This window comes from Sprattus sprattus, assembly GCF_963457725.1.
Source record: "Sprattus sprattus genome assembly, chromosome: 17".
NCBI lineage: Eukaryota > Metazoa > Chordata > Actinopteri > Clupeiformes > Clupeidae > Sprattus > Sprattus sprattus.
The window spans coordinates 9,516,154-9,526,153 of record NC_137915.1 but is presented as its reverse complement, the minus strand read 5'-3'; the positions used below and the strand labels follow the sequence as shown (position 1 = coordinate 9,526,153).

At 46.7% G+C, this 10,000-nt stretch overlaps 1 protein-coding gene across 1 annotated transcript in view; it reads left to right on the top strand.

The window, feature by feature from the left end:
* The window catches only part of plppr5b (phospholipid phosphatase related 5b), a gene marked incomplete at both ends in the record, with an annotated part of 57,133 nt that overhangs the window by 36,179 nt on the left and 10,954 nt on the right, over positions 1 to 10,000 (top strand). The gene's annotated exons all lie outside the window — the stretch shown is intronic.

Sequence of the window (10,000 nt, the reverse complement as noted above, 5' to 3'; positions counted from 1 at the left end):
GTTAAAGAATCGCAAAACAAAAGCTCTCCAGAAAAACATGAAAGCTACACGAATGTATTTAATCCAAGCCCCTTTGTACTTCATGACAGGCCAGATAAAGCAAGGGGAAAGTGAGGTTTGATTTCATGTTCCTATCCTCAGAACAAGACGGCTGTGTTCTTGTCCACAGGCCCGTATGTAAATCCACTCGGCTGTGTTCTCGATGCCGTGCTATTCCTTGTGTTCTCAGCTTTGTTCTCAGGCCTCGGCGCGCTGAGGTGTGCATTTCAGCGTCTCCGTGCCAAATCTCTTTTTTTTTTTTCTTGCCGGGTACATGGTGATGACATCAGCCTACATGCTTTTTCAAATGCAGATGTGCAGTCATAGGGGGCACATTTGCATTTTTGTGCACTGGCTCGTGAGAGAAAGAGAGCAAAGACCGAAAGGCAGAATATAATATGCTAGGCTGATGACCCCGCAGAAGCAGTGTGTGTGTGTGTGTGTGTGTGTGTGTGTGTGTGTGTGTGTGTGTGTGTGTGTGTGTGTGTGTGTGTGTGTGTGTGTGTGTGCGTGTGTGTGTGTGTGTGTGTGTGTGTGCGCGCGCGTGTGTGTGCATGCGTGAGTGCGAGTGTCTCTGTGGTGTGTGAGGATGACTTTGATTGTGTGTGTGTGTGTGTGTGTGTGTGTGTGTGTGTGCGTGTGTGCGTGCGTGTGTGTGTGTGTGTGTGTGTGTGTGTGCGCGCGTGTGTGTGTGCATGCGTGACTGCGTGTGTGTCTGTGGTGTGTGAGGATGACTTTGATTGTGTGTGTGTGTGGGTGTGTGTGTGTGTGCGCGCGTGTGTGTGCATGCGTGACTGCGTGTGTGTCTGTGGTGTGTGAGGATGACTTTGATTGTGTGTGTGCAACAGCGTGTGTGCGTCGCCCTTTAATCAGCTCCCGGATGGCTACGGAAAATGTCCATTTTGGGCATGGGAATCATAAACTGTTGGCTGACCATGAACGTGGCATTATTAATGCCAAGAGAAAAGGCGTGAGGACTATGGGTGAAAGCAGCTGTGCTGGAAGCGCCTTGCTCTTGGCATTCTAAGCCCCGGCACTTTATTTTAAGATTATTCCACTGATTCCCCTCAGATCTGCTAAGCCAGCTAGTTAAATGACTCCATGCTGAGATGAAAGAAGTATCTGTCAGATCACTACACTGCTTGTTACGCCTGTGGGCAAGATGGGCAACTTTGTCGCTAAATGCTAACTGCGGTTCGTTCCCAATTTGGTGGAGAAATTGCTTCACTGAACTTTTGTTCCCAGCCTTGGTGCACCATCCTCCATGTTTGTACTAATGAGATATACTCACCTGTTACAACATGTCTGTGAACAAAATTAAGCATTTTATTTCGACTCCACCATACTAAGATGATAATACATCAGGCAGCTAGTCTTAGCTCTAATCTCTAGACAATGTATAAAAAGAATGACAGTCACTAAGCCAGGATTCAGACTTAATACCCTTGAGGTCAGTTTATAATAAACATACAGTACAATTAAGGGCATAATGACTCTTAAACCTGTATAAAGTGAATGACCTCGGCAGTGGCAGACAGTGGCAGAGGCAGCTGCTCTGTCCTCTGCTATGCACTGAATATTGATCAGGCTGCGGCTCGCCCCTGACCTTCCCAGCGCACGTCCCCATCCGGCAAAGTGTGGTGGACCTCTGGAAACCATGCCCCATTCATGTCCGCCATTAATGTTTCACCTTGCTGTCCAATTATGGCAAATGAAAAGGTATGATCAAAGGTAGCCTGTAGGTACGAACAATGTGACTTTGTGTGTCTGTGTGCAAGTGTGTGTGCGTGTGTGAGAGAGAAAGAGACTGTGTCTATATGTGGTCTGTACGTGTCTGTCCATGCATGCGATTATTGAAGGGGAAAAAAACTGTGATAGCAGCTGTGGAGTCGAAAAATCAATTACCGCCCGTCTACCCGGTTGGACTCCCCTCGCGGTTGCCCCCTGCCCCGCGCAGACCTGGCCAGGGCAGAGAGAGGCAAATGGGGTGCCAAGTGGCGGGGCTGGCCTGCGGGGAGCTAACGTCTCACACTGCGCCTTTCAGCCCCACCGCTGCTGGCCAAGAGAACTTAATGGACCCTGATGGCCTGCCTTCAAAAGAAACCCTAATGTCCCTAAAGCCCTCACTAAGCTGGGAGGAAAAATGGGGTAAAAGAAGCGAAAAGGAAAGAGACGGGAGAGGAAATAAGAAAGGTTTTTTCTTGTTCTTTTTTTCCTTCCTGCGTTGTCAGAAGTTCTTAGGACACGGAGCACTGAGTCTTTGACGTGATGCCCGAGAGAGGAATTTGTATGGACTCTTTGCTCCTATCCGATGAAGCGATCTGACTGCTATATAGGGCCACTTGTCACGCATCAGTGTGGTTTCAGCCACTCCTCCACATGCCTAATAGTAGCTCCTTCACTGGGTGATTGTATGTTATCACCACCATTAGAGCAGGATGTTAGACAGAAATGCATATCTGGATCAAGGGTCTCTGATTCGGTAGTTTAGACCCACTCCCTGTGGGGGAGAATTATCATATACTATAAGCTACAGGAGTGAATTTGCCCACTGTTATCAGATGGGTGTGATTATTGTAAACCCCTGCTTCTGTGACCAGAGGGGGGAGGCTTAGTTTCCCCTATCGGTTTTCACTTCACTACTAAAACACTAGAAGAAGGCAAGGCAGTGTATGAAATGTATACAGTCAGCAAGAAAATAACTGCGCAGAAGCTATGGAAAGAGAAGCCAGTTTTTGAATTGTATAGAGGCAGAAAGTGAGGCCAGTGTTTGAACGTTTTACAGGCAGAAATTGAAATGTCGGGTTACATACTGTATGTAACCTCAGTTCTCTGAAAGAGAACAAAAGACATCACCTGTCTGTCTGTCTGTCATGGAGCACTGCCTCCGTGTATATGACGGCGTGCAGAGCACACACTGGTCCTCTCATCGACTCCAAGCATATCCAAGCGGGCTGTGAAGCAAAGGAAGGTGACATCTTGTGTTTTATTTGTATTGCACTTTACATTTTACAAATCTCAAAGTGCTACATATACATATAAAACAACAACGAAAATTAGCAGATTAGCAGAAAGCTTTTGAAAAAAGATAGGTTTTTAGGCCTTTTTTAAAAACGTCAGTAGACTGTGGGGCCCTGAGATGGTCAGGGAGGGCATTCCACAGCCTTGGGGCAGCAGAGGAGAGGGCTTTCAGAGAACTGAGGTTTACGCACGTACCCAACATTCTCTTTCAGACAACGCAGTTTGAAGTCACTATATGGAATATGTATACCACCACGTCTCAGTGGACCCTACCATGGACTTGTACAAGTGTGCAACCTGGTTCATAATTAGACCACGGCGGACCCAGCACACTCAATTACAGGACTGGCCCGCTGAGAGGCCAACAACAGGGAAACGGGCTTACAGGCATGCTCTTTGTGTCCAATGATTAGATGCAGGCAAAGGTATTTCCTGACAGCCAGCTAGCTGCCTGGCACACATCATGTACGTGAAGCCTAGCGGGAGTAGCTGTATTCGTAGCCCCACATCAAACAATTCAGTGCAATAGTCTCTGCTTCAATAGAATACGGCCCAGGGCCTGTGCCCCAACAAATAAACAGCTTCTCAGTCTTGCGAATGGAGAGAGTATTATTGGTTTAATGACACAGAGCTCTCCCAGGGCACAAAGTCTGAACCCCTCCACATTTCTTCCCAAAGAGATAGGAGATACAACAATAGCGGGCGACTCAATAACCCTATATCTAAAATACGAGGTAATTATCTTTGGCTGATGCAAAATCACTTTAGAATCGCCTACAGCAAACTGCACACAATTGGCATTTACTGATAGTGCAGTTAAATTGCCAACAAGTTTCACAGAGGTCAAAGCCAGTAATAAAGCTGTCTTTAAGGAGAGCTTCTTTAAACGTGTATCTCCCAAGGGCATCCAAAACTAACGTCCAATCCTGAGGCGGTCTTAGATCATGAGTGCCCTTGAAGGCCCCTGCTTGCTTCTGCGTTGGTGTTACGTTGTTGCGCAAAATGTACTCATAGCAATTCATGCTCCCTGAATGGTTGCGGGTGTTGCCAAGCAATTCACACCCAGAACAATAGGCTTACGTAAAAAATGGCTAGAAAAAGGGGCCGACGCACGCAATCAGCCTTGAGAAAGTAAGATGCCAGGGAATGGGATCCATGACATGCGGAAATAGCTGCAAAACACACCCTGAGTGTAGAAGCAAAGCACCCCCATTTCACTAGAACATATAGATGGGTCCTGGTTCAGAGTAGCACACTACTTTGTGAACATTTTCACTTAATCGAATAGAGGGACAGTGTTGACGGTGCTCTTGAACGCTGTAGAGTTACAACAACTGACGGAGACAAACCTTCTGTTAATAAATGTTCCTGCTCAGGGGCCAGGCTACCAGATTCCAGTTCTTGGTGGCTGGATGCCAGATCAGTCCCCCTGCCTGCGACAGCATCCCTATCTAACAGCGTCATTAGGTCCACAAACCATGTCTGACTAGGCCAATGTGGGGCGACGAGAATCACCGTATGTTATCCTCTGTGAACCTCCTGGAGAAGCACGAGATCGGAAAGTGCTTAGAACAGCATGCGAGAACTCTGATGACCTAACGGGGGTTTTCACTCGTAATCAAAAAAAGTTGTTGTTCAACCTGAAGCGGTACATGCCAGTCTATGGTGCTCAGATGCCTTCTGGAGAAGAGAACCCATGCCCTCTTCAATGCGCCAGGTAGATGAACTGGTCCAAGTGAAAGTAAGTGCTCCTATGCACATAACAGAGTTCTCTAAGCCATCTGATACATATGGGTCAAGCGCAGTCCCCCCTTATGGTTTATATAGGCTACTGTGGCCATATTGTCTGTTCTGACTAGTATGTGAGAGTTCTTTAGTAATGGTAAGAAGTGCTTCAGGGCCAGATACACTGTCAGCAGTTCTAGCACTTTGATGTGATGACATGTTGGTGCTTCTTGCCTCTGAACTCCCCTGCCCCCCAGCCAGGAAGCAAAGCATCTATCTGTCGTCAGAACCTGTCTGCGTGTGATCAGACCTAAGGGCGCACCACATCTCAACACACCGAGGTGTCTCTCCGTGGGGAACAGCCTGTTCTAATCCTTCTTGGGATGGCTCCGCTGCTTCAAACAACATTTTTTTGTACTGCTATCATGTGCAGAATCCCCAGTGGTGCTGTCATGGCAAAAAGTGCCACAGCCACAGCCACAGCTGCGAATGATTTGTTTCTGCGTAAGCATTCGGAACGAAAGCTGTTTCAAACACTTCTCAGTCTTTCAGAGCTAGAATGGGTTTCATTTCTATACCCTTCTTTGGAATTATGAAATATCGGCTGTACAATTCCCCAAAGTCTGTCCACTGAAGGGACAACACGAACAGCACCTTTTTCTCACAAACACTCCATTTCTTGCTGTTCTATCACCAAGGTAACCAGGACACCATTGAACCAAGGCGGAGTGTGTGCAAACTGCCGCACATAGCCTGAAGTGATCAATCTCAGCACCCGGGACGCTGCTGCGTTTCTGTGACAGGCATCCTGATAAGCAGTGAGACCTACCTGACTGTGAGGGGCAATCGCATTCATTGATACAATTTTTATCAACGTCCCAGGGCTCGATCAGGAGACGTGGGCCCATGTTCGTTTTTCACCTTGAGTCATCCCTCATAAAGTAGGAGGAGTTAAGTGAGCCATGAGAGAGACCAGACTTGTGTGACTGCTTATTGAAGAGTCTAGAACTGTAGATAAGTGACAACTCATCCGACCCTGGGCCAGTGATAATGCTGAGGGCTTTGGGAAAACCATACACAACCATTTGCTTGCCGGAGTGTAATTGACTACAGGTAAGGACACAATTTTTCTTTTTTTTTTGACATATCCCTTACTGACCTGTTGGTCAACAGAACTGGGGTATGTCCTTGTGTCGTCATTTTAACGTGGAAACTAGGGGTACTCATTCTCCTCCTCCACTCACGTGCTGTCACGTGCTGGCTCTTTCTGGGGCTGCTACCATCTGACAACAAAGATCACTTGAGAGTCGCACAACAAGAAACTCAAGGTTGTTGGTAAGACTCACTAGCTAACACTTACTAACAAGGAGGTTCTCCAACTTTTGTGTGGGTGCCACGCTGAAAAGAGGTGAGAGGACGAGTCTGCGCTCTGCGCGACATTGTATACGCAGAGGTGGTGCTCCGTGACAGACAGCGCACTCAGCCATTCAGATGTTAGTGGTAAAAGGTTTTCAGGAACGCATGCCAGAAGAGAGGTGTATCCCACAAGGTGATGTTGAAGTGCTTCCAGTTTTTGAGAGGTTATAGAGGTAGAAAGGGAAAGCAGTGATTGAAAGTTATGCAGCAGCATGGGAACTGGTGAGGATGGTGTTTGAGAGTTGAAACACAAGCGGGCGAGGCTTACCCATAAAATGGGTAGGGGTGGGGGGTGGGGGGTGACACATGTCCTTCCAGTCTGCATGAGAACATTAGTAGGAGAGATGGATGTGTTTAATGTCAGCATTTAAGGACAATGTGGTGCCATCAGTGCCCGACAGTGCAGATTTATCGCTTCAGAGCTGCTATGCCCCCCTAAAACTTTTGATAAAGAGACAAAGAACAAATGCCCCGTTAAGGTCTCATGCCAAATTGAAAAGTCGCATTCCAGGTGCAAGGAGTAAAAAAAAAAGAAGCTTTCCGGCTATTAGATGATCTAAATCAAACTTGATGTCAGCCGCTGGCAAATTGACCTGCCATTGAGGACATTTCATTCCATGCCAACGTGAGTGGGCAAGTCCTGCGCAGCAGTGTGTAAAATTGATATATTTTTGACAATTCAAAAAGGCAAGTCCCTCGCAGCGTGACTTTGACCTGGAAGAGAACTGGCCCTGGTTAAGTCTCTCTTTGTCTCACAGAGGGCAGAGTTAGGGTTAGTTAATTAAGACTTCAGGGAGGGACTGAGCCACTAGGTGCATAATGGTGTATTCCGCATGCAGGTCAGTGTTGGTTGGTAGATGGGAATGGGGGGGGGGGGGGGGGGGCAGTGGGGGCAGTGGGGGCAGTAGGTTCTACATGTGTTCCACCATCCCACACATCCTGTCTCAGTGTATCAATATTTAATTTCTCACTCTCTACAATTGAAGACGATCTTATAAAAAAAACATAATGGCAAAATACAAAGTCTGCTCTCTCTCTCTCGCTCTCGTGTTACAGTAGGGGTTTAGCCACCATGACAAGAGCAGCTACTTTTAAAACGTGACTTTCATAAGTAATGAGGCTGCTGTCACTGCACTTGTACTTAATGAAAAGAGCTATTGCATTAGCGCGCGCCAGTCGCACCGAACAAATGCCTGAGCATGCTCAGTGGGAAGCTCTCTCTGCAAATAATTAATTTCTCTATTTGTAAAAATTAGTGGTGGGGGACACACTTATTTCAATTCAAGGGGATTGGGATTGTCGCTTAAATATACCCACATTCGCTCAGGAAAGGGGACAGGGAGAGAGAGAGAGAAGAGCGGGGGTGGTGGAAAGAAGAGAGAAATAAGGAAGGAGAAAAAAGAAGAACTGCTCAACACTTTTTTCCCCAGGACATGGGTGGAAATTGGGTCAGAGAGCGATGACCTATGAGTCCTTAAACACATCGTCCTCACGGGGAGGGAGAGAGGGGGGGGGTGTGTGTGTGTGTGTGTGTGTGTGTGTGTGTGTGTGTGTGGGAGGGGGGTGGTAGACCATGTGCGAGACAAACAGGCATGAGGAGGCCAACTCTGTAATGGTTCCCCAGAAGGTAAAGCTGCCCACCCTGTGGAGGAGCGGAATGGCTGCCTTCATCGGATGACTCTACGTGAATGTGGGCTGCTTTTGCACTTGAAACAGCTGCAACCTCAAAGTGATTTGTCACATTCACCCTTTAGTTTTTCTCATTGTATCCTGTTTTTCCCGAGGTGCTTCCGTTTTTCTCTGCCTTGTCTCTCTTCGGCTTGTTTTATTTGTTTACGGAGATTACTGCGAAGGGGTGCGAAAGGTTTCGCAAACATGCTTACTGAGTTTTCGGGGCAGCAGATGCGGCACCTCTAAGCCTGCAAGCAAGAGAGCTCAGGCCTGGAACTCACTGAGCAGGAAGGGAAGGGAAATGTCATTATGTGAGTGATACATCGGCCGCTTCTTGCTCTCATTAAAGCGGAGGCCTTCGAGGTAACAACAGAGAAAATCAATTTTGTCATCAGGCCCGTAGGTATTTACACGCAACTTTCCAGATGACCTTTTGGGATTGCTGTTTTGTGTGTGCGTGCGTGTGTGTGTGTGTGTGTGTGTGTGTGTGTGTGTGTGTGTGTGTGTGTGTGTGTGTGTGTCATGGATTTTATGATGAAGAGCGAGAAGGAGATGATTAGTTTGTAGGGTGAACCCTGGGAAGCCCAGCTGGTCAGAGCTACAGTTTGCTCCAGGCTCGGGGTCTGGATGTGGCTGCGGCGGCCCGATTATAGCAGCTTGTCCTGGGCAGCTGTGCTCCCTCCCCTCCCTTCCCCTCTCCCATGTCCCCCAGAGGCCCGTGGCCCCAGTGAGGGACACAAACAGACACATGTGCAGACAGAGTTGCGTGTCTGGAAACTTGCAGGCTGACACACAAGTACATGAGCACAGCATGCACGCATACACACACACACACACACACACACACACACACACACACACACACACACACACACACACAGAATAAGTGGTAAACAAACATGCAAACCAGAAGAAAATATCCATGCTGGCACACACACATAAATCCAGAGAGGCATGCACTCACAGATTAAGACACATGTACACAACACACACACACTCACACACACATATATTCATATTGAAGTTAGCACTTGCAAAACAAAGACATCTTTTTGAACACACACACATAAGCCCGTAGAGGTATGCACTCACACGGCACTAATCTACCGTGTAAATGTTTCACACACATACACGCACTACTCACTTACTCATACCCACACATCCCTTCACACACACCTAGCGGACACATTCACATCTTCACGCTCTAACAACCTTAGAAGATTGGAGCCTGCTGGAAATGAGTCACACCATTATTTGGACCAAAGTAATTCTCAGTAATGCTCTCTGATGTGCCATCCTTACCATTAACTGAGCCTGACGTTTATTGGCTTAATTCAGGTAATGGAACCAACTGCCGGTCGGGGTAATGGCAGTCATTGTCGCACTGGGATTACCGAACTTATGACATCGCTCCCACAGGCCTATTTCTTCTGTCCACCATTATTGGAGAAGTACGAGTTATAAGCTTTAAGAGACATTAAAGATAAGCTGAAACAGCAACGTATTTATAACTAAGTATAATGTTCATTGGATTCTCAGAGGTAGAAGGCTGGTTAATGGTTAAATATGAGTCGATTGAGAGCACCATGGTTACGCAGGAGTGGATGGCCAGAATATGACTGAAGCGGAAAGCCAAGAGTCTTTGGGTCTGAATTAGTGGTGCCATTCTGGACCGTATTTCCAGCGAATTTGCCAATGCAAAATTATATGAGAGATTGTGTGGTTAACCTTGACATTTCTTAAATTGTCTTGTTAAGATAAATTAAATTAAGTGTCTTTGAAATGTTAAGATAAATTAAATGAAATGTCTTTAAAATGTCAAGATATTTTACCATGTTGTCTCCGTAATTTGTGTAAGTACATTAGGTACCATCGATACGGACGGCATCAAAATAATGTAGGTACATTGGCCCTGTGGATAGGTGCCAAATAAATGTGGGTGTAATTGTGTCTTAATGTCCCAAGAGCCACCATCATAATGTGTGTACTATCCTGACAGCACCAACGACATTTTGGTGATCTCACCCGATTGGATAGGCGTCAACTATTAAACACAACAGCAGATCAATTCAGTTGAACACACAGAGCCACCACATACAAAGTGGTTAAATCACCATCATTTTTTTTA